This window comes from Sorex fumeus, unplaced genomic scaffold, assembly GCF_029834395.1.
Source record: "Sorex fumeus unplaced genomic scaffold, SorFum_2.1 ptg000072l, whole genome shotgun sequence".
Classification (NCBI taxonomy): domain Eukaryota; kingdom Metazoa; phylum Chordata; class Mammalia; order Eulipotyphla; family Soricidae; genus Sorex; species Sorex fumeus.
Genome location: NW_026606129.1, coordinates 44,243,088 through 44,265,310, shown reverse-complemented (window position 1 = coordinate 44,265,310; position 22,223 = coordinate 44,243,088). Strand labels below are relative to the sequence as shown.

General features: G+C 46.9%; 1 protein-coding gene across 4 annotated transcripts in view; it reads right to left on the bottom strand.

The window, feature by feature from the left end:
* TRAK1 (trafficking kinesin protein 1) overlaps positions 1–22,223 on the bottom strand; it is a 307,958-nt gene that overhangs the window by 73,826 nt on the left and 211,909 nt on the right. For 3 of the 4 annotated variants that reach the window (XM_056128952.1, XM_056128955.1, XM_056128956.1), the window contains exon 2: positions 14,104–14,298. The exons of the other annotated variant lie outside the window; for it this stretch is intronic. The gene's annotated coding sequence lies outside the window, so the exon portion shown is untranslated. The remainder of the gene's footprint in view (positions 1–14,103; positions 14,299–22,223) is intronic. 4 annotated transcript variants of the gene reach the window in all.

Genomic DNA, 22,223 nt, shown 5'->3' with positions numbered 1-22,223 from the left:
GCCCCCCAGAACTCCCTAGATGGCCCTGATGACCCCCAGGGTAGCACTGGGCTGAGTATAACTGACCATGTCCATAGATCCAGGAGCACTGTTTGGGATACTCCAAAGAAAACAAAGGTGGGGTGGGGGGAACCACATTGACAATGCCCAGAGGAATATATAATTCTAAGAACAAAAATTAAAATGGTCTAGAAAGTAAAAGCTAAATTGAACACAACAATGTGACTTTGTGGAATTAGCAAGAAATACTAGTCAAGAAAGTGGCCCAAAGGGCTGCGCCTGGACCCATCACCAGCATGTCAAGGCTCTGAAGCTCAGATCTGGGAATTAAGTTAAGAGAGCTCCTTGGAGCATGGCTCATCCCATGCCGTGGAGCAGGAAAAATAAAAACTGGCCAGCAACATCTGGTTTCAGGAATGCCCAGAGAGCTGCAAAGTTCCAGGATTAAAGTGCTGAGGCAGAGAAACAGGTGAAGAGGTGGACCATGTTATGACCATCTGAACAAGGACAGTGAATACACTTTATCAAAGTCAGAGGGAATAAGCCACATCATGAATACCAATGACTCGCAAACAGAAAGGGGGCAACCGAGTACACAAGGCAACCGATCTGTAAGAAACGGGGAATATAACAGGAAGAAATGTTTTATCTATTTTAAGACACAAGGGAGGGTGGGTGTGCATGACTGTTCTGTTTCTGCCACTAAAGCCTTTTATAAAACAGAGCATGAACAGTTCTCCAAGTCAGGTGGCTATGAATAGGCCCCTGGATAGGCAATGATGAGGCAGGTAAAGAACAGGAAGGTCTGACGGTGGCCACGAATGATGCCCAGGTAAGAGGAGGGGTAAATTCTGCTCTGCTTTGCAAGCAAGAGCACATAATAGGGCCAGGGAGAGCCCAACAGACACATGCATGAGGCCCAGGGTCTATCCTGGAGACCCCTGAAACACTGCCCAGAGCAACCTCCCCATTTCCCAAGCAATGCCAGAAGTATCCCCCAAACCAAATTAAATACATTTGGGATCAAGTTCAAGTGCTTTAAAGAATTTAATCAAACTTCTAAGTTTCCTCTTAGTCGTCAAGTGAGCATATGAATGGGCCTACATATAATTTTATACATGCACTGTATTAAACGTATCACAACCAAAACAATAACCATTTCTGATTGATTAAATGACTAATAAATGCAGTTATGAGTCTGACACTCAGGAGTCTCACTCCTCACAGATCTTGCTTTGGGGTATCTGTGTCACTCTCCCTGCGGCCCCCCACAGGTGATGGGCACAGGCCCAACCCTGACCACTAGCTCAGCTGACTGAATGAGTAGGTGCAGATCAGTACAAGAAAGTTCCTGCGCTTCTCTGTCCTGCTCAGAAGCAGAACCATTCAGGAGTCCCTACCCCTCGGGAGCTAGCTCCCAGTTTCCAGAGTGCCCCCCTCAGGAAGACTGACCAGCCTGCTACGTGCAACCCCAGCACAGCCAGAACCCAAAGTCAGAAGAGGAAATGCCCCAAGGAGGGCTTGCTGACCCTCCATCCCGGAAGGACCATGAAATAGGGCCCTGAGAGCAGGTCTTCCTGACATTTGCCATAGAGAATTAATGAGCAGGAGGCTTCTGCAGTCTCTCTCGGATTGTTTTTCTTTTTTCTTTTTTTAAGCTTTACCCCTGCCAGTCACCGAGCTCCCGTGGCAGAAGGCAGGCTGCTAAGGAACAGCTTGCTGTCAGCTACCCCCTCCCAGCCAGCTCCACCTCGTCTCAGGCGCAGAAAAAGCGGGTACGCACCTCATCTCCAGGCGGGGAGGTGGGGACAGAACAAAGGCTGGCTTTTAGGGAATACATCCCAAAGCGGGCAGGCAGCAGAAAGCAGAGGCTTTACTCCAAGCACTCATGCATAGAAGAATGCAGGGTCCAGACATCCCATCATCATTTCAACCCTGGGTCCAAGAGGAGGGCAAAGATGGCACAAGGCTTCCAAACACTGACCACTGGTTCTAAAGGGCCTCCTATTCCGCTCCCATCGTAACCCTGCACCACTGCAGCCAGAGTCCATCACCCAGGGAGATAGATGGCATGCAAGCTGAGCTGTCACGTCTGTTCCCACCAACTCTGTTCCAGCTTTGTTCAACATGCTGGATTAACAGGAAGAGCAAATTGGTCAATCTGTACAGGACTGCCGGCCAAGCAATTTGTGTTCTTCAAAGGAAAAACACTCAACAGAAATCTGGTTTGATGAGCAACAATGAAAGGTGGCAGGTGACAAAGTAAAGCCTTATGGCCTTGCAGGTCAGCTCTGCCTCTTTGGGTGATCTGACCACTGGTGGTTGCCCAGCTCACCAGACTCTGTGCCTAGGGCTACAGGGGTACAGGACAGCCTGGCATGCAGCTACTTGTGACCAGCTCCTGGAGAGAGCCTCCACCATAATCCCTAATTAGTTTTCCTTCATTCAACATCTCACAGCACATGCCATGCCCGGAGAGGAACAGATTCTTCAATTCTCTATGCATGTGCACACAAACACACATATACACATATGCGTGCACATACACATGTGCGCACACCCACACCCACACACATACACATAATCCTCCTCACCCCTCCACACACACACACAAAACTACATTTTCTTTTAGGTTACCATCTCAGAAAACTATTGACTGGGTCAGAGACCTAGTATACTGGGTAGGGAATCTGGCTTGCATAAGGTTCCATCCTTGGTGCCCCATATGGTCCCCTGGATACTGCAAGGAGTGATCCCTGAACACAGAGCCAGGAGTTAGCTCTGAGCATTGCCAGGTGTGACACAAAAACCAAAACCACAAAAACACAGAAAGACCATGCTGTGTTTATTTAGCCATTTAAATGGCACAGGCCCAGTACATACTATGATGGCTCTGTTTTCAATAGGATTTTAATTAGATGAAGTCAATCTTTGGAAGGTGACAATGAATAAAATGGCCATTATAATCTATATTGGGGTTTTAATGTTTGTTTTACCTTTACCAAGAAAGAATAGAGGAAAACTTGTCTATTAAATTAAAAATGTGTCACTTGCATTTATTTGCATTTTCTCTTGCTGAAGAAATACTTTTTTCCCCCCATTTTTGTTTGGAGGAAGGGTGGGGTTTCGGGCCATATTCGGAAGTTCTCAGGGCTTACTCCTGACTCTTAGGGATCACTCCTGAGTTGGGGTGCGGAGGTTGGGACTCAAGGAACTGAACTGGAGTCTTTAACCCCAAGATTATTTCTCTGGTCCAGGAGAAGCACTTCTTAAGTGCCCATTTAATGTCAGGCACCAGGCTAAGAACTTTGGCTCATTTAAATATGAGGCAACTACAAGCTCTGCACTTGGAAATTTATTCAATAAATATGCATTTCTTTATTTTTTAGCAATTTCAATCCCTTAGAGGTTCTGGCTCTCACATCTCCAAGTTTTAATGAGAAAGTTCTAGGTGATACAAAACATGCTTAGAGAGTTAAGTGAAGAATTAAAATAAAAATTTTCCCTACAATAGTCACCTTAAAAACAATTTAATAGCAACATCATTTAAAAAGGCAAAGTACAAATTTTAAAGTCAAATAAAGGGTTTGCTTTGGCTCAGTGGTACAGCATTTGTTTTGTCTTGCATGGGTGAGGCTCTGGGTTTAATCCCTGGCACTAAAAAATAAAAAGCTCCGCCAAAGTGAAAATGTCACTAAACAAACATGATATAATAAAAAGTTCATCACCGAGCTTTAAGGATAGAGAGTGAAGAGTTCTCAAGTCCTGTTACAGAGAATCACAGAAATTTTTTATGTCAAGTTCAGGAAAAGAAAACTGCATCCCAAAGTGATTCTATGATTTGCCCATGGTCACATATCTAACTCATCAAAGGAAATAAAACCTCTACTGGGGTTCTACTCCTTTGTTTCCGCAGGAAACCAGGTACCATGAGTAGTTGACTAGCCCTCAAATACACATCTGATCTCTCCCAAGAATGAGCAGCCTCTCTCGATTCTAACAAAACTTCTACAGACATTAAACTTCACTGCTCTCTCTCATGAAGCTGTCCCTGGCAAAAATTCTAAGTTGAAGGGCCTAGCCATAGTACAGTAGGTAGGGCACTAGTCTTGATGAGGTCTTCCCAAATTGGATCCCTGGCATGCTAGGAGTGATCCCCGAGCACAAAGCCAGGAGTAAGCCCTGGGTGATGTTGGGTGTGGTTCCCTAAGTTCCCTCACCCCCACCGCCAAAAAAAAAATCCGTTTCAGTCAGTTTCTTGATAACACTTTGAATCAAAATAATCTGCAAAAAAAAAAAAGTCACCCAATTAAAAAATGGGCAGAAGATATGAATAGGCATTTCTCCAAAGAGGACAACCAGATGGCCAACAGGCACAGATGCTTATCATCACTGATTATTAGGGGGAGCCACACCAAAAGCACAATGCTGGTGAAAAGGGACATCGTGGCAACCATGTTGGAAATCACTATAGCTAAGTATAAGGACTGGTTGCATAGTTCCAAAAGTAAAGTATTTGCCTTGCATGCAGCTGGCCCTCACCTGGAGTCTGAATCTCTGGTACCATGTATAGTCCCCCAAGCAGCTCCAAGGGTTATTTTTCATTGTAGAACCAGGGATAGCCCCTAAGCACTAATGGGTGTGGCCCCAAAGCAAAAACAAGATAGAAGCTAAACAGAGAGCTATGACATGACCCAGTAATTCCACTTCTAAGTATCTAACCACAGAATATGAAGACACAAACACAAAAAGTGATCTCTACTCCATTGTTTATTGCAGCATTATTTACAATAAATAAGATATAGAAACAACTGTAGTACATCAACAGATGATGGATAAAGAAGATCTAGTATATACACATGGGCTGGAGCGACAGCACATCGGTAGGGCATTGCCTTGCACATGGCCAGCCCAGACGACCCGGGTTCAATTCCTCCCCCACCACCCCAGGAGAGCCCGGCAAGCTACCGAGAGTATCTCACCCACATGGCAAAGCCTAGCAAGCTACCCGTGACATATTCGATATGCCAAACACAGTAACAAGTCTCACAATGGAGAAGTTATGGGCCTGCTTGAGCAAATCGATGAACAATGTAAGTGCTACAGTATATACACAATAGAATATTATTTCACTATTAAAAAAATGAGAATTTGACATTTGCAATAAAATATCAGGACCTCAAGAGACTATGAAAAGCAAAATAAGTCTAAAAGAAAATGACTGGTATTGGGTGATTTTACCCATATCTATAATATATGGAAAAAACAAATGAACAAAATATGTAGAGAATAAACTGAAGGACACAGACCACAGAACTAAGCTTACAGAGGGAAAGAGGAAGGAAGATGGAAGAAAGGATTCAGGGCTGTAAAAAAGAGTAGTGAAATTTTTATCTTTTTAATGAAAAATTTAAAAATTAGATGAAAAAATATTAACATTCTAGAAAAAAATTTACCAGACTCACATAAACTTTAGGCATTCATTAGTGGGATAACAACAACCTGTATAAACTAAGAAAAAGGTGAGACAACATTTCTCAGGTATTCTTTAAGAAAACATTGCTGGGCCGGAGAGATAGTACAGTGAATAGGGCATTTGCCTTGCACACAGCCAACTCGGGTTCGATCCTCAGCAGCACATATGGTCCCCCAAGCACCACCAGGAGTAATGCCTGAGTGCGGAGCCGGGAGTAACCCCTGAGCATCGTTGGGTGTGGCCCAAAAAGCAAGAAAGAAAGAAGTGTTCAGACTTCTTAGCAAATTTGGTATTTTCAGGCAACTGTTTCTAAGTATTGCATGGCTGGATGTCTTGAAAATAAGAGGGCTTGGTGATAGGGGAGATGGCAATGGGCAGATGATCACAGAATGGAAACTATCCTTTTTTTAGCTCCTCACAGGCACCCAGACCTTTCTGAAAGCAAGGGCCTGGGGTGTAGTGGGGGGACCACGCTGTGGAAGAGAAGGGGCTGGTAGAACTGTTCTCAAACCCTGATTCTCACAGTCCTACCTCACCCTGGGCTGGCAATGCAGAGTCACTCCCAACCCTGGCCACAGAAATCAGAACAATCTCCACCACTGAGGACCTCTGGGTCGCTAAAAGTGTCTGAAACTTAAATGCTCAACGGAGGGGCTGGAGCAACAGTACAGCTTTGTCACAGCTGGAAGGGCACTTGCCTTGCATGTGGCTGACCCAGGTTAGATCCCTAGTATCCCACAGGATCCACCAAGCACCGCCAGGAGTAATTCCTGAGTCTAGAACCAGGAGCACGCCCTATGCATGGCCTGTTGTGGCCTAAAACCCAAACAAACCAAAAACCAACCAAACAACAAAAACACTCCTTGGACACCCCTTTTATTTGTCATGAGCCCTCCATCACCAGCAAACCATCCAGCAGAAATTAAAGATGAAGCCCCCAAATAATTCTGAACCCAAACAATGAGGCATCCAATCATCTGCAGCTCTACACCATGCATTCTGGCGGAGGGACATATCAGAGTGTTTATAACTCTTACTACATTAGGGAGTAATTCCCTATAGCTCACTCAATATTTAGTTATCAAGTTTCCTATCAATTTCCTATCAATTTCATGACTCAACATCAGCTAATCAAGAGTAAGCCATTTTTATTGCACCAATTTAAAGAAATACATGATCTATGAATTCAACTTGAAGAGACTTTAAAATGTCACTTCTCAAGCCCAGTGTATCCATTTCTAGATCTACATATTCAGTGATTGTGATTAGACAGATATTTCCATGGGAGGAGGTTCCAGTCACGTGGTATTTGATGAAAAAATTCCAGCAACCCTTGGGTGCAGGCAAATGGGTGGAGCACATGCTTTGCATGCAGGAGCCCCAAGTTCAATCCTCAGCACTGCATGATCCTCTAAACACTAGGAGTTGTAACCCTCCCCCCACCAAAACAAAAAAGAAAAAAAAAGGCAATAATCAGGTCATTTTATTAAATAAGCAAAATTAACATGAACAGGGTTTGCGATAAACACAAATAATAGCTGGTGGATGTGGCTCAAACACCAAAAATCGAAAAGTTGAACAAGCCTTAATTTCTAACGATGGGTCAATAATTAGATTAAAATGATGAAAAATCAAATAATGACGAAAGTTCCATTTTTCAACCACGCTCATGCCATGGAGAAATGATCAAATATAGCATTAACTTAAAAAGCATTATGTTCCCACATACATAACGCATTTGGCAGAGGGAAAAAAAATAGAAAAAACTCACAAACCATGAGTAGTGGTTACTAAGTTAGTCATCTTTTTGCCTTTATTTTCCAACTTAGCTAAAATCAGCGTACTTTCATTACCCAAAGAAATACTATTTTTAAAACCTAACTCCTTTCAATGATTTGACATTCATTGAAAGACCAAGCGCTCAGAGATGTGAAAAAGCACAGCTTTCGACTGAGAAAAGCAAAAAATTAAGTCTCACGATGCCACACGATCACAATACTTTTCCGAAAAGCACCAAAAAAAGAAAAAAAAAAACCCAGCTGACCCAACTTCCTTGTGGTCATAACTGGTCCCAAACCCAGGTCCAGTGTAATGCAGATGAGGAAGAAAGCAGTTCTGAGAATGGGAGGGGTGGATGGGAAAGGGTCTCTAAGAAGCCCGGCAGTGGGGGGTGGGGGGAAGGGGGGGGGATTCGGAGTGAGGCGGGCAAGTGCATGCTAGTATGCAAGAGATGCTATCAACAAAGGGAGGTAGCAGGGAAGAGACCCAAGGTAGACAATTGACCAGTGTCCACACTCAAGCAGGGCAAAGAAAATATGTTTACCAAGAACCAAGAGTCACAGCAGGAAACAGTTCAACAAGGCTGTTGGTGTGTGAGCATTCCTTGCCTGGGCACTTCTGACAAGAGAACTAGAAACCTGTGTTGCATGCTAAGGAAGTTCCTGGCTTGGGCTGCCGTGAGGGCATACACTACTGTCATCTCTGTCCCCTGCTTCTCCTACATGACCTCTCACCCCAGCAAGGAACCACAGGCCCCTACCCGCTGCCTCTCTGGTCAGCAGACAATACTCTACCTGGGCAGCTGGTCTCCAGGATGCTGAGCCCTTACCCTCTCAAAGGTGGTTTGTGCTTATCTCAAACCCTGCTCATGTTAATTTTGCGTATTTAATAAAATGACCTGATTATATCCATCAGTTCACAAACACTACCCGCAGAATGAGAACTGTTTCTGTGAAACGGCTAACACCGGAAAGATACAGTGAAGGAACAAAAGGCCACTTAGGGAGGGGGAGATAGTACAGGGCTGAAGGTCCTTCCCTTGCATGTGGCCACTCGGGTTCAGTCCCCAGCACCAGGCATGGCCCCTTGAGCATTGTCGGTGTAGTCCTAGATGTCCCCAAGCATTGCCAGGTGTGGTGCTGGAGACCCCTGAGTGCTGCTGGGGTGGTCCCAGTGGCCCCCAGCATCACAGAACATGAGCAGCCCCACAACCGCAGGCTCTCATTTGAATGCCTGCTAAGGTTGGAAGAAAATCGCCATGAGGGGCCCCTGGACCTCCTGAGCACTGCTGAGTGCCCCCCAAATAAAAAATTTGTAAGTTTTACAAGAAATGAACAGGATGAGAAAGGTTCAGAAGGAGGCCCCAGGAGACAGGTTTGGAGTGTTCAGTGTGGCTGGTGAGGGGCAGAGAGAGCCAGGAGCAGGTCTCAGGGTCTTTAAAGCCCCTCCATTTAATCCACAGAGCAACAGGAAACAAGGGAGCAGCACGACCAAGCTGGATCTCAACACTAAACATCAACCAAGTCATGGAGATGTTAGAAGAGGATGGAGACAGGGAGAGCAGCTCCAGGAAAGGATTCCAGGGTGCACTTGAGGAAGAATGAAGAGGACCAGGAGACACTCAGGAGGATCCAAAAGCAGAGGAGCTCATGACGCAGCTATGCATGCAAATGTGGATGGCGGAGAAGCTCCGGTTCCGGGTGAGGACACATAGACTGGAACAGGAGGGAAGGGCAGTGGGACACTACCTGGGGAATAGCCCCCCTGGGGCTGAGGCTTACAGTCCTGGCAAGAGTCACGGAGAGGCTGGCTAGCACACAGCTACCTGCAGGCCGGAACTCAGGCTCCTGGGAACCTTCTCAGGCAGAAGTTCTAGGGAGGGTCTATTGGCAGCGCTCTAAGGACTTTCAGGGGGGAAAAGCCATGGAGTTCGAAGCTCAAAAGAGAAGCAGCACACAGTGAAGGCTGCTGGGAGGACTCCACCGGAGGGACAGGAGGGCAATTCAGAAGCAAGGAAGGGGAGCATTCAGAAGGGAGCAAACTCTGTGTCAACAGGGAAACATGGGACAGGAAAGAAGGGTCCCCAGAGATGACTAGAGAAGTGGAATCCAGCACACTGTGGCCAGCTACACCCCCAAGCTCTGTGTACACACTTCTCCCGGGCAGAGTTCCACTCTTCCAGACAGGTCTGGAGGGGGATACTCAAATTCCCGCTACTACAAAGCCCATGAAATCCAGTGGCCATGTGGAGACAAGTAACTGAGCAAAGGTGGAAACAGATGTGATATCTATCGTCAATTGCACTTTTATTGACACAACTCAGGGAGCTGCCTGAAGATCAGTGAGATCTACAAGGCAGATCCGAAGACACTTGGCCCTCGACCCCAGAGACCTCATCCCCACAATTAGGGTTGCATTAAATTAAGTGGTCTTTCATTTGGACGTCAAATTAAATTTCAAAAACATATTATAAAGGCACAGGGTGTTAGTTTAACATGCAGTTTCCCAGACTCTGCTGGTTCCCTCCACTTTAGCTTGGGGATCAATTCTGCAGGCTGCAGGGCACAGGGTGCGGCCCAGCCCAGCACAAAGTCCCAGTTATGTCACAAAGAAAATCAACAAACCCAGGCATGAGACAGTTTCACTTCTTAGTTAAAACACTTCAGCTGGAACTCAAAACAAGCTATCACAAGATTACAGGTGAATAACAGGTGTTCAATAAACACGCACTGGCAAGTATTCACTGGGTAGATGTGATTCATCGATGCTGCTTTTCGGTAAGAGCAAATAGTGGATGGATGTCTGCAAACTCGTATTTTATGTTTCATAACCTTCTGTTCTCCTTAGGAAAAAGATAGTTCCAGGAAACTCAGAGGCAGAGGGGGTCTGCAGCTCATATGCAGATTTTTCTTCTCCACCAGGGTTCGTGAACCCTGAAATGACACAGGGCACCCCAGAGAGGACTAGTAAGACACACCAAGACAGCAATCTTGGTGTCTAGGGCCTGGCCTAGGGAAGCAGACGACTAGAGAAGTGTAGCCCACACCGAGTGTCACCACCACAGACATCTCTATCCCAAAAGGAGTAGAGGAGAAGGAAAAAAACCTTTGTCTGGAGACTGAGTTACATCAAGTTAAGTTTTGTATGGGTCAGTGACATCAAGTGGAAAAATTAGCGGACATACAACGTGTTGGACATTTATTTTATGAATGAACTACTGACACATTCTGAAGCTGATGGCCTCCCTTTTCATCCTTCATTAGCAAAAGAGCCTTATTCTTACACCAAAATTATTTGTGTGTTTGACTCGGGGTTATGAGGGGTTATGACAGCCAGGCCAGATGACCAAGGTTTGAAACTCACCCAAGTCCCTTCTGAGGAGGTATGTGACTTGGGCCCAATTCCTTAACTTCATGGAGCCTCAGCCTCCTCCTCTGCATAATGGAGACAGACAGCAAGGCTGCTGAATTCAGAGGTCACTCCGACCATGAAATGAGCTTCCTGGGGGCTGGATCGATAGCACGTGGCCAACCCAGGTTCGATTCCCAACATCCCATATAGTCCCCTGAGCACCACCAGGAGTGATTCCTGAGTGCATGAGCGGGAGTAACTCCTGTGCATCGCCGAGTGTGACAAAAAAAAAAAAAAGAAATGAGCTTCCTTGTCTGGGAAAGTAAAGTCTTGTCTGGGCCCTGAGAGATAGCATAGTGGGTTAGGCGCTCAGACTGTCGATCTGGGTTCAATCCCTGGCACCACATACAGTTCCCTAGCGGCACCAGGAGAGACTCCCAAGCACAGAGCAAGAATTAGCCTGTGAACACTGCCAGGTGTGGTCCAAGTTACTGCCCCCCACCACAAGCGCGCGCGCGCGCGCGCGCACACACACACACACACACAAACACACACACACACACACACAAAACAAAAACTCATGCCTGGCAGGTGGTAAGTACCAAAGTTTGGCCATTCTTTCTTCCTTTTGGGTCACTGAACCCAAAGAGTCCATATTTGAGGGTCCTTTTAATTTTCTCTGCTTCTTAAACTCAAGTCATCAATAACCCATCTGACTGGGAAACATCAAAACCTTTGAAAAGGTCATTTTACTACCTCCTAAGGGTAGATACCTAAAGCGTTCTTTTTCTTTTCTTTTCTTTTCTTTTCTTTTCTTTTCTTTTTTTTTTTTTTTGGCAGTGCTAGGGATCCAACATATAAGGCAAGTGCTCTACCCCAAGTGAGCTACACCCCAACCCACCCACAGCTTTCTTGTCTCTTCCCAGAAGGCCAGAGTGAGATTCCATATTAAGGGGTAAAACAGTTTTTTCCAGCCCAGAGAGGCAAGAGGAGGGCAGGGAGTTGAGTTTTCACATGTCCCAATGCCCATGGCATATGCCTGGGTGCAGGTGAGGTGAGGACCCTACGAAAGCAGATCATAAAGCCCCAGGGGCACCCTGGACCCTTGGACCCACCCTCCTGAGAACCAATGCCCTCAGCAGAGGAGACCTGGGGAGGGTGTTCACTCACACCCCCCACAACATGGTGAGTCACGGCATCACCCGGGCAACTCCTATCAACAAACCAAACAGAGGTCACTGAGGGCAGAGTGCGCAGAGCAGGGCTGGGCTGGAGCCTGTCCTCACCTCTGCCAGCCCAGCCGGGCGGGCGCAGGCTCCCTGCTGGAGAGCCAGCAGCACTCTGGTCGCATGGGGGTACAGGAGCTCTTCAAGTAGCTGCTCCCCTGCTCCAGGTCACAAGTCCTACCGTGAGTCACAGGCCCACTAATATCCTGTGCTCTGTTTCCTATGATCTTATTAAAAGGAAATGTTGAACTCTCAATTAAAATCAATGAAAAGAAAGATATCTTTTCCACCCCTCCCTTCTTTCCAAACTCCCAGAGCCCCACATTTCTCCCTGCAGATCCTTTTGGGGTCCCAGGACCCCTGTTTGAAAGCCTTTTCCTGGAGTTGCACTTCTCAGCTAGAGGCCCCTGTGGGCCTCTGCGGTATCCTAAGGCTATTCCAAAGTCGCATCTAATTGAGTATAATAAAGTGCTATCATTAAGTTCAGAGTCAACCCCTGACCAAACACCAAATTTTATTCATTATTAATTTTTTTATAGTATCCAAGTTCAAATCCAAGCCCTCACACACCCAAGGAAGGCATGCATGTGGAACACACACACCCTTGACCCTGGACCACACACGCCCTTGCCCCCAAACATTTACTTTTCCATAAGCACCTCAGAAGACAATCCAGAATTAATATAAGACTGAGATGCACCCATGCTCTGAGAACTTTCAGAATCTTTGCCCTGGGTTCACTTCGGGTCTCTGGTTTTATTAAAATCTAAGTTACCCACTGCTTTGTCCACCGTTTCCCCTCTCTTTTAAACATATAACTGAAATGGGGGCTAGAGTGTTAGCACAGTGGGTAGAGCATTTGCCTTGCACGCAGCCGAGCCGGGTTCATTTCCCAGCATCCCATATAGTCCGCTGAGCACCACCAGGAATAATTCCTGAGTGCATAAGCCAGGAATAACCCCTGTGCATCGCTGGGTATGATCCAAAAAGAAAAAATATATATATACATATATATATATTTGTATATATACATATATACAGAGATATATATATACATATATACATAAAATACATATATATACATATATATGTATATATAACTGAAAGCAAAATTTAGCCACACTGTCTGTTCAAATCTCCTACCAAAAAGTATTTTAGAAGCTGGAGAAGAATGTTATGCTATGTTTAGCATGGTGCCTCCTTTTCCTCAGTTACAAAACTAGACTTGCCCAAACTGGAGACGTTATATAGGGATGGAATGAGGTGCTTTTCCTTGGAATTCCCTAAAGATCCTGCCCAAATAAACTGTGGTCCCAAATACACTGTGAAGGCAAGGGCCTTTAGGGACTTAGGCGCCTCCTTTGACTATGTGGCCATGGGGTGTCCTGGAGAAGCTTGGGGCTCCCCTGAGGGGGGGAAGCAGCACTCAGAGATTCCTGCACACAGGGTCCTGCCCTGGAGTCTGCTGTGAAGCACTCTGAAGAAACCAGACAGGAAGTGTACTGATTCCTGATTGCGCACTCCACATGCGATGTGGCCCCCGTGGGCCTCTGTGATATCCCAAGGATATTCCAAGTCACATCTAATCTAGTCTAATAAGGTGCTATAATTAAGTTCAGAGTCAACCCACAGCTCCTTGGGGTTGGTCAGACACCACAAGTAGACAAAGGGGTCTTGTCTATGTGGCACCTGACACTTCAGAAGCTCAGGCACGTCTCACTATGTCCTACAAACACCTACAGGTTCCTAATGCCTTTGGTTTCACGGCAGACCAGCTCTACTCAATAAGGATCACTTGTGTGATCCATTTGGTAAAGAGGTAAAGAGAAAATATTTCCACAATTTCTGAGCCATTGAGAAAACTAATTCAAATAAAAAAAAAAAAAGCACAGTTTTCCCTAAGATGCCCAGGCTTCTTAAAGAACACTTAAAGCTAAGCCCTTGGGGAGCTGGAGCGATAGCACAGCAGGTAGGGTGTTTGTCTTGCAAACGGCCGACCCCAGTTCGATTCCCAGCATCCCATATGGTCCCCTAGGCACCACCAGGAGTAATTCCTGAGTGCAGAGCCAGGAGTAACCCCTGAGCATTGCCGAGTGTGACCCAAAAAGCAAAAAGAAAAAGGCCTTGGTGGTAGCCAAAGCAGCAGCCACACTGCTTGACTGCATCCCCATGACCGGACAACCTGGTAGGAAGGACAGGATGTCTCAGAGTCCCGGGCTACTCACTGGCCATCCTGGGGGCCTGGCCTTATCAAAAAGGGGTTTCACTTACGAAAGTATTTCAGAGTCTCTTCAATTTGCTCGGTGGTGAGGTCGATGTTGGCATCTGGAGAAATGAGGGGTGTGTGGAGCCAGTCGTCGTGGTCATAACCGTAGATGGTATCGGCTCTTAGCTTATAATGGGGAAGCTGCTCCTCCAGGAGGCTAATGATCTCGACTTCCGGAAGATCGGTGCTGTTGCACACGTCTAGAGGGAAGAGGAGAGAGTGTGAGCGCCTGGCACTGGCTACTTCCTGGCGGCTGCCAGTTAACTCACCATCGGGCCTCCCAGAGGCACCTTTGGCTACTTACCCATCTCCCAGAGAGGTGCAAGGAAGCCCTCTCCTGGGTCTTTTCCAATTAAATTCTCTTCTCGGAACTTAAAATTCTGCACTTGCAGTGCCAAAACATGTTCAAATAACTCAGTGTTGCTATTTGCACTACCTGTCCATTTTGTGTGAAGACAAAATTCTTGTGCTCCCATTCTCTGGGCTGACTTTCTTCGCGACCCTTTCTCTAGACAGCTTCTTTCAACACACTTAGCCAAACCTGTTCTATTCCAGCAGTGTGCCTGCTTCTTGTTGCTCTTTCATCCTTCCCCTACACAGGGTTTCCTATTCGCTAGCTTCATTCATTCAACTCTTCATCTGTCCACAACTCCTTCCATTGATTTACGCACAACTGCTGTTCTCTTGCCTTGGCAAAACTATATTCTTCTGGGGCTTCATTAATCCAATAGGTGCCCCTCCATCAAGGCATATGTGTCCCACCTTTCCCTGGCATACCAGCAGGGAAACAGAATGGAATTAATCTATATTTCTACATTTACAGAGCATTTTGTACAAACTTCACCTACAGCATATCAAGTTCTGTCTTCTGGGTATTTTAAATAATAACCCACCTCCCCTTCTAATGCTTAAAAATCCATACACAGCAAATTAAATGAGGCATTTAAATCAGATTCAAATACAACTACAGGGCACACATACTCAGGACAAGGAAGCATCTTATACAACTTCTCCACTCCAGGAAGAATAAATGAAGTCAATACTAATGGTGGAATACTGACCATCACCAACTAATTCTTAACACGAGTCTCTGTGTCAGCCGATTTCACAGAAAGCAGTGAGTACCTCTGATGGCCGCTGGCTAGCCAGACACACTGGTCTTTGTCAATCATGAATAAACCACAGTGCGCACAGCACACAACTGAACAGGCAGGAGCATTAAGCTGATCTTTCATTCTAGAAAGGAGTTTTCAACAGAATCAAAAACAAAATCAAAAAGTTGTGAGCACTGGGACCATCTTATGACCAGTGGTGGCAGTATGGTGGCCAGCCTTAAAGCAGGAAGCAAAACAAGCACCTGGATCCAGGTGAAGGACAGAGCATGTGACTGAACCTCAAGCACCTCTCCAGAGGAGAACGAAGTGAAAAACACTCCAAGACAAATAAAATGCACAACAACACAAGGAAGTGTGGATCAGCTAAGAGATACCCCTAAGCCACGAGAGGCGCCTCAGATGAAAAAAGAAAAAAAAGGTGGCCCAGCCTCAATACACAAAAAACAGAGGTTGCCAGTGGCAGAAGTGGGTCCTGGGTGATCCATGCTGGGAGTGAGTGCAGAGCACCCTGGAAGGACCCAGCGCAGGGAGTCCCTGGAGAACGAACCCAGGCAGGCAGGGCAGGGAGAAGCGGCTCCTCTGTCCAAACACAGGCAGCAGCTCAGTGATCCCAGGACCATTCACCCCCAGGAAGAAGGTGCAGAAAAACAGGGACATCAGAGGCTTCCCCACATCTTATCTCGTTTGTGTTTAATAATGAGTGGTGTCAAGGGGTAATAGAGCTAAGTATTCAAACCACAGAGTCAACAACAATGCAATCTTGAGACCCAAGTTTTAATAACCAGATTTAAAAGGTGCCTGTCACCACATTTGATGGGATTTAAAGTAGGAGGCAACCAATCTTCGAGAGAAATATTTTTTTACAGAGATATATATATAAGCACACAAGGCTCAACCTTTAACAACATGTTAGTGATCTCTTATGATAAATATTATATAAATATGAATATAAAAAATCGGGCTGAATAGCCTCTGGGTGAAATACAACAATACACTCTTTTTTGCAGCATTTTCAGCATTTTTTTTCCATAACAAACAGTACAAAATAAACTATTTTGGTTCTGCTTTGGGGCAGGGGTTGGGGTTCGGAATGGAAACATCCGTAATATGGTAGTGGGAAGGTGTAATGGTGGTGGGATTGGTGTTTGACTATTAAATGTAATCAAATATTGTGAACTACTTTATAAAATTTTTAAAAAATAAAATTAAAATGAGCGGGCCCAGTAATGTCTCCATTGGAGATTTTGTTGTTACTGTGTTGGCATATCGAATCGATGAACAACGGGAGGGCCTTTACCTTTACCTAAAATTAAAATTCATGGTATTTATCAAAATAAAATTTTGGGGTTTTTTTTTGTTTTGGTTCGTTTTGTTTTTTTCTTTTGGGGTCACACCTGATGATGCTCAGGAGTTATTCCTGGCTCATGTGCTCAGGAATTACTCCTGGCGGTGCTTGGGGGACCATATGGGATGCTGGGAATCGAACCCAGGTCGGCTGCATGCAAGGCAAATGTCCTACCCGCTGTACCATCGCTCCAGCCCACAAAATAAAATTTTGGAAAGAAAAAAAAACAAAAGGAGGTCTTGGCAGGGGGCAGAAGGATATGGAAGCACAAGTAAAGAAAATAATCAGTGACAAACTATCTCCCCTGACCTTGAAACCCACTGAAAATATGTCCGGCTCTCCCCCACCCTAAGCACACTACCCACTCTCACTGGGTTCAAGATGCAATACTTAGAGGGAGCCGGAAGTGAGCACTAAGCAAAGCGTTAGAAGCAGAAAGTGAAGACTCGGAATTTCACTGGCATCTTGGAGACTTGGAGGAGCAACCACCTCCGAACACTCAGGATTCTCTGAGGCGGGAAATATCCCAGCCAGTAAGCAGGTCCGGAGCCAGACTAGAGTACTGAAGCTACATGGAACCCAAGTCACATCCTCCCTGGGCCAGACTCAGGCCAGCTGCACAATCCCCTCATCTCACATTTCTTTCCCCCTCCCACATTAGCCAAATGCCAGCAAGAGGGTCAGGCTGTCCTCAGGATGAGGCCGAGATCTGTCTCACACTCAAGTGGAGAGCAAGTTCCTCCAAGGTTCCTCTGAGGGAGAGGCCTCACAGATACAAAACACTGATGAAGGTGCCACTGGGTCAAGGACGGCTGAGGCCCAAGCTCTGCTGACTTCTCTCGGCTAAGGCAGTGCCAGCCTGTGCCTAGAACCGGAAGGGCACCAGCACATTCCTGCATGACGCACCCCCATTACAGATCGAAATCCTGTAGAGTTTGCTGTGACTTGGTAGTGAAGAAGACAATGGGCTCAAAAAGAGAAGAAACAGACAAACAAACAAACAACAACAACAAAAAAATCCTTCCAGGAATAATGCACAGATTGTGAACAAAACATGGCTGCTGTTCACATATGGAGAGCTGACCTGTCCTTCCACATTTCTGGGGCTGAAGGTCAACCTATTTACAGTGTGGGTCCTGGTGGCCAAGCGATATCATTTTCCTTAGAAAGTATGATGGCCAAGGAGATAAAGCATCAAAAGGCCTGGCTGTTATAAAAAGCTTCTTGAAGTGCTCTCTGTGCTTGATTCTGCCCTAAGACAACCAGTCATCTAACACCAGTGAGCTGTCAGATGCCCAGAAGGCCTAGAAAATTATGCTGTGAGATTATAGAGACTTGCCTGGGAGGACTCTCCTGGACTCTGGCTGCAAGGCCCCAGGGGGCACCTTCCTTCCATACAGAAGGACTTCATGTCTGGCTCACAGAGAAGTCTCAGCCAAGGTTGAAAGCTGGGTATGCAAAAGTCTTGAAGAAATCCCCAAGAATACTTCTGCCATTCCTGGCCCCACACCAGGTTTCTGTTGAGTATCATCTGACCCTCCCAGGTACTTGGGATCATACATAACATTGTATATACAAAACACACATACATACATATAAAACTCTGTTTTATTGCGGAGGAGGCAGAGATTCCCAGAGCCTGGAGGAGTATCTGGTTATCAGGTCCCTTAGCTGGAGAAGTGAAGGACCCAGCGTGAGATCATCTCCCAGGTGGGCACACTGACTGGAAACATGGGGACTTCCCAGGATGGCCTCATCAGGAAGCTTCTGCTCTGACCAGGTAGAGAACAGCCTCAGGTGGCCGTGATGCTTGATTTAAGGCACTGACTAAACAGGGAGGAATCTGAGAGCCCAGGAAGCAGAGGCAGAAACTGTGGGTGTGGGTGCAGAACCATGAAGTGGTCGGAAAAGGGCGGCTGGCCTGGAGCTGAATTGAAGCTGGTGCTGGGGAAAGGCCTATCAGGCCCAACCTGGGAAAAGGCCCTTTATATTCTCAAGGTCACCTTTTCTCCACAGCACCAACACACACTATTAGTTATAAAAACCTGTTCTCAGTGGAGTCTCAACCTCTGGATTAAACTCAGGCCTGTGGCTTCTTACAGATCTGCCCAGAAGCCCAGTAACTCCCAGTCTGTCAAACCCTCAAAAGGCCAGACTGGGGATGACTCAGTACTCGTCAGCACCTCCCTATGCCGAGTTTCTGCAACAGCCCGAGATGGAGAGTGGCAGTGCCATTTACAACAAGGTGCATTTTAAATGACAGTATTGTCCTGCGTTCTAAGCCTCCCAGCCTCTACAAAGAGTTTCATGACCCAGTCCATACCTTCCTAGCCCAACATCCAGTTTCTACTTCTTCTGTGTGTGTGTGTGGGGGGGGGGGGGGGTTGGGGGGGTTGGGGAGGGATAAGGGGATGCCTAAGTAGTGTTCAGGTGACCCAGAGGACACTCCTGGTAATGTTCAGTTAACTGGGTCAGACAATTTAGTATTAGAGCCGAGTCTATAACTCAGAGGGGGTACCAGAGAGAGCACCAGAGGGGACCACCAAGGTGAAGCCCAGTGCTCCTCAGGGACCCCCAGGAATAAATCAAGCAGGTGGCCCCCTCTGAGGTGCTTGGGGGCTACCAGGGCTATCCCCCACAGTGCTAGGTTCGGGTATGCGGTACCAGGAATCAAACCAGGCACCCACACATCCAAAGCATGGTTGCTTCTTCCTCTTGGTGATGTCACCCCAAGTGACATCAGTGTGGCTGGGCATGTGATCACTCATCCCAAAACTACACATTCCTGATCGTGCAGGAAGGCAGACTCAAGGCCCAGGGAACAGGATGCAAACAGAACTTGCAACTCCCATCCCTGCAACCTTTCCTCTTCTTAAATGGCAAAGACAGAACTGAAGCTATCTTCATCCCCCAATTAACAGCAACACCCAGGTCATGACCAGGGCAACCGTGGGTGCCTGGGATTTCCTGGTAGACAGCATCCTCCAGGGAGGGAGGGATGCTTACCTTACTAGATTCACTATATCTTAGTCTCTGTTCAAGCAGCCCAATCAATATGCAAACAGCCTTTCTTCACAAGTTCAACCCCAGCTATTTTTCCCAATACCCTTTCAATGAAGTCACACCAACCTCTCACCACTTTTTAAACACTTTTTTTTTTGGGCACAGATCTTGACACTAGCTGTGTAGCTGGAATGCCCTTTCCTGCCCAGAAAACTCCATCCCAAAATATCATTCAAACAAACATCACCCTGAATCTCCCAGCTTCCCTTGACCTTTCTCCTCTGCTTGTGTGCTTCTGGTCCAGAATTATTTTCCCCCTATAACGCAAGGCTATCAGCATTTCCTGCAGCCTCTCATCTGCTAACTAGAGCACCCACTTTTGCATCCAACCCTGCCCCCAGCACCATGCTCACAGTGCTCTGGATATGTGAGAATATAGTGGAACAAAGAGAAGAATCACCCGCTGCTGGTAGGTATAGTCAGTGGACGGGCAGGGCTGAAATGATCCAGGCTTCAGCCTGGGGATGTGGCGCCACCTAGTGTCCAGGAGCACCAGGAGCCTGCAGGGAGAGAAGCCCCACTGGGAAGGGAGGGGCCCCTGCAACATTCAGCAAAGAAACTGGGGGAATGGTTCCACCATTATCAGGCCACCACCACGGTGGCTGGACAGCACAAGGAGTCCTTCACCTCTTTGCAAAGCTAAACCCTTCCAAGGTTTGCTCCAAGGCCCAGGATCCCACTGAGCATGGGGGCTTCTTTAGGAGCCTAGAGGTGGAGAGAGGCCCAGTTGTGCGCCCAGAGGTTCTGGGGCTGTTGGTCAGTGCACTGTGTTCACTCGAGGCCCCACTTGAGTTAGACCCTCACCCCGTAAGAAGGGCTACAAGAAGTCCCCTTCCTGCACACAGGTGCAGACGACAGGCAGCTTGATGGAACCTGCCATGTACCCTCGTGATGCTTCCGTTCTACACAGACAGATGGCTCCAAATCAGCACTTGCTGTTGAAAACTCAAGAGTCGCTCCTGCGAAAACAGACCCCCCCTCCCAGTATCCAAAGTCAGTGCACCAAGGACCACCCAGGTACCCTCTGTGTGAGCCTTAGTGATGCCATCTTTCTCCACAGACTCCGGAGAAACTCACTCCAGAGGGGGCCTCTGCCCTCCTGCCCTGTCTCCCAAGCCAAAGAGATGATGTTACACATGGTCTGTTTCATGTCAAACCAGGTCCAATTACCGATGAAGAGCTGTGTGGTTCTCCTACCGCCCAGCTGGCTCTCCAATGACCCTTACTGCTGTGAATGCAAAGCCTTGCAAGAAACAGACAACCATCCCTGGGACTCGTTTTTGATTCTCAGCACCCCAGATGGCCCCCTGATTCCCACCAGGAATGATCCCTGAGCACAGAGCCAGGAGTAAGACTTGAACAATGCTGGGTATGCCCCCCAATCAATAAGCCCCACAATTCACTAAACCACAGCACCAGCCAGACTTGCTCTCTCTCTCTCTCTCTCTCTCTCCCCCCACCCCCCCGACCCTCTTCCCATTTCTCTTCTAACAGACTTTCCTGACCAGCCCTATAGAACCCCCAAACCCTAACCAGGGAGTAAGACCGTGGTGGGCAAACAAGTCCTCCATCTATTGGAATAAACCTGGGTTTCCCCCCCCCCCCCCGCTCCGCCCATAACAACTCTTGGGTTTGGTAACAGCTGCGGGTGGGAGTGAGGGGTGCTCTTGCCCTTGCCCTTGTGACCAGGGACACAGAGAACCTCACAGCTGCAGGGCAGCCGGGTGCAGAAGAGCTATCTCAGAGGGAAAGAACCCCAAATGCTCATCCTGGGGACCTGGAGACAAAAGGATAGGAAGGGGAGAAAATGGCCATGGAGGAAGAGGAACGCTCAGTGAGAGAAACTTGGAAAATTTGAGGAAGTGAGAGCACGGCGGGTGTGATGAGCCAGGGCCTCCACTGCCACCTGCTGGAAGTTTCCAGAAGACCTGAAAAGGCAAATGCAGGCCCAGCCCTTGACTGGCTGTCCCCACCTCCACCGGCTCCCATCCCCCCTTGCCACTTGAACCGACTCAATTTTTCACTAGTAGGACACGGGTCAGGTGTCCAATCGGTCTCAGAACTTTTGCTTCCCACCAGAAATGACAATGAGCCACCAAGGGTCCTGCCTGAGGGCTCCAGCCCTCAGAGGTTCTTGCTGGGGGAGCGGGGAGGTGCTGGGGGCTCTGTGTTTCTACAGAACCCCAGATGCTGAACTTTCAGATGCTGGCATGGAAACATCCACGAATGTGCCATCTGTCCACTTGGTGCTCCCCATTCCCATCCCAGGAGCCCAGGGGAAAATAAAAATTAATGTGTCAAGTTTAGTTCAGAGTTAAATCTCAAGAAAAGGGCTTTAAAATGACGAGGAGCATTACTGTTTCTTTCCATTTACCAGAATATAAATAAAATGATCTTCCAACTTTTGTGACAATTTATATTAAAATTGCATATGCATATATTCTATCATTATTAATTAAAATTTCTAGAGGAATTTTTTTTTTTTGCATGAAAACTGCCAGAGTTAGTGGCTTTGACATGCTCACAGCTGAATTAGTGTTTAGACAGATGGCAGTGGCATAAATTGGAACAACACTTGCAGAAAACAGTTTGACAGCATGTT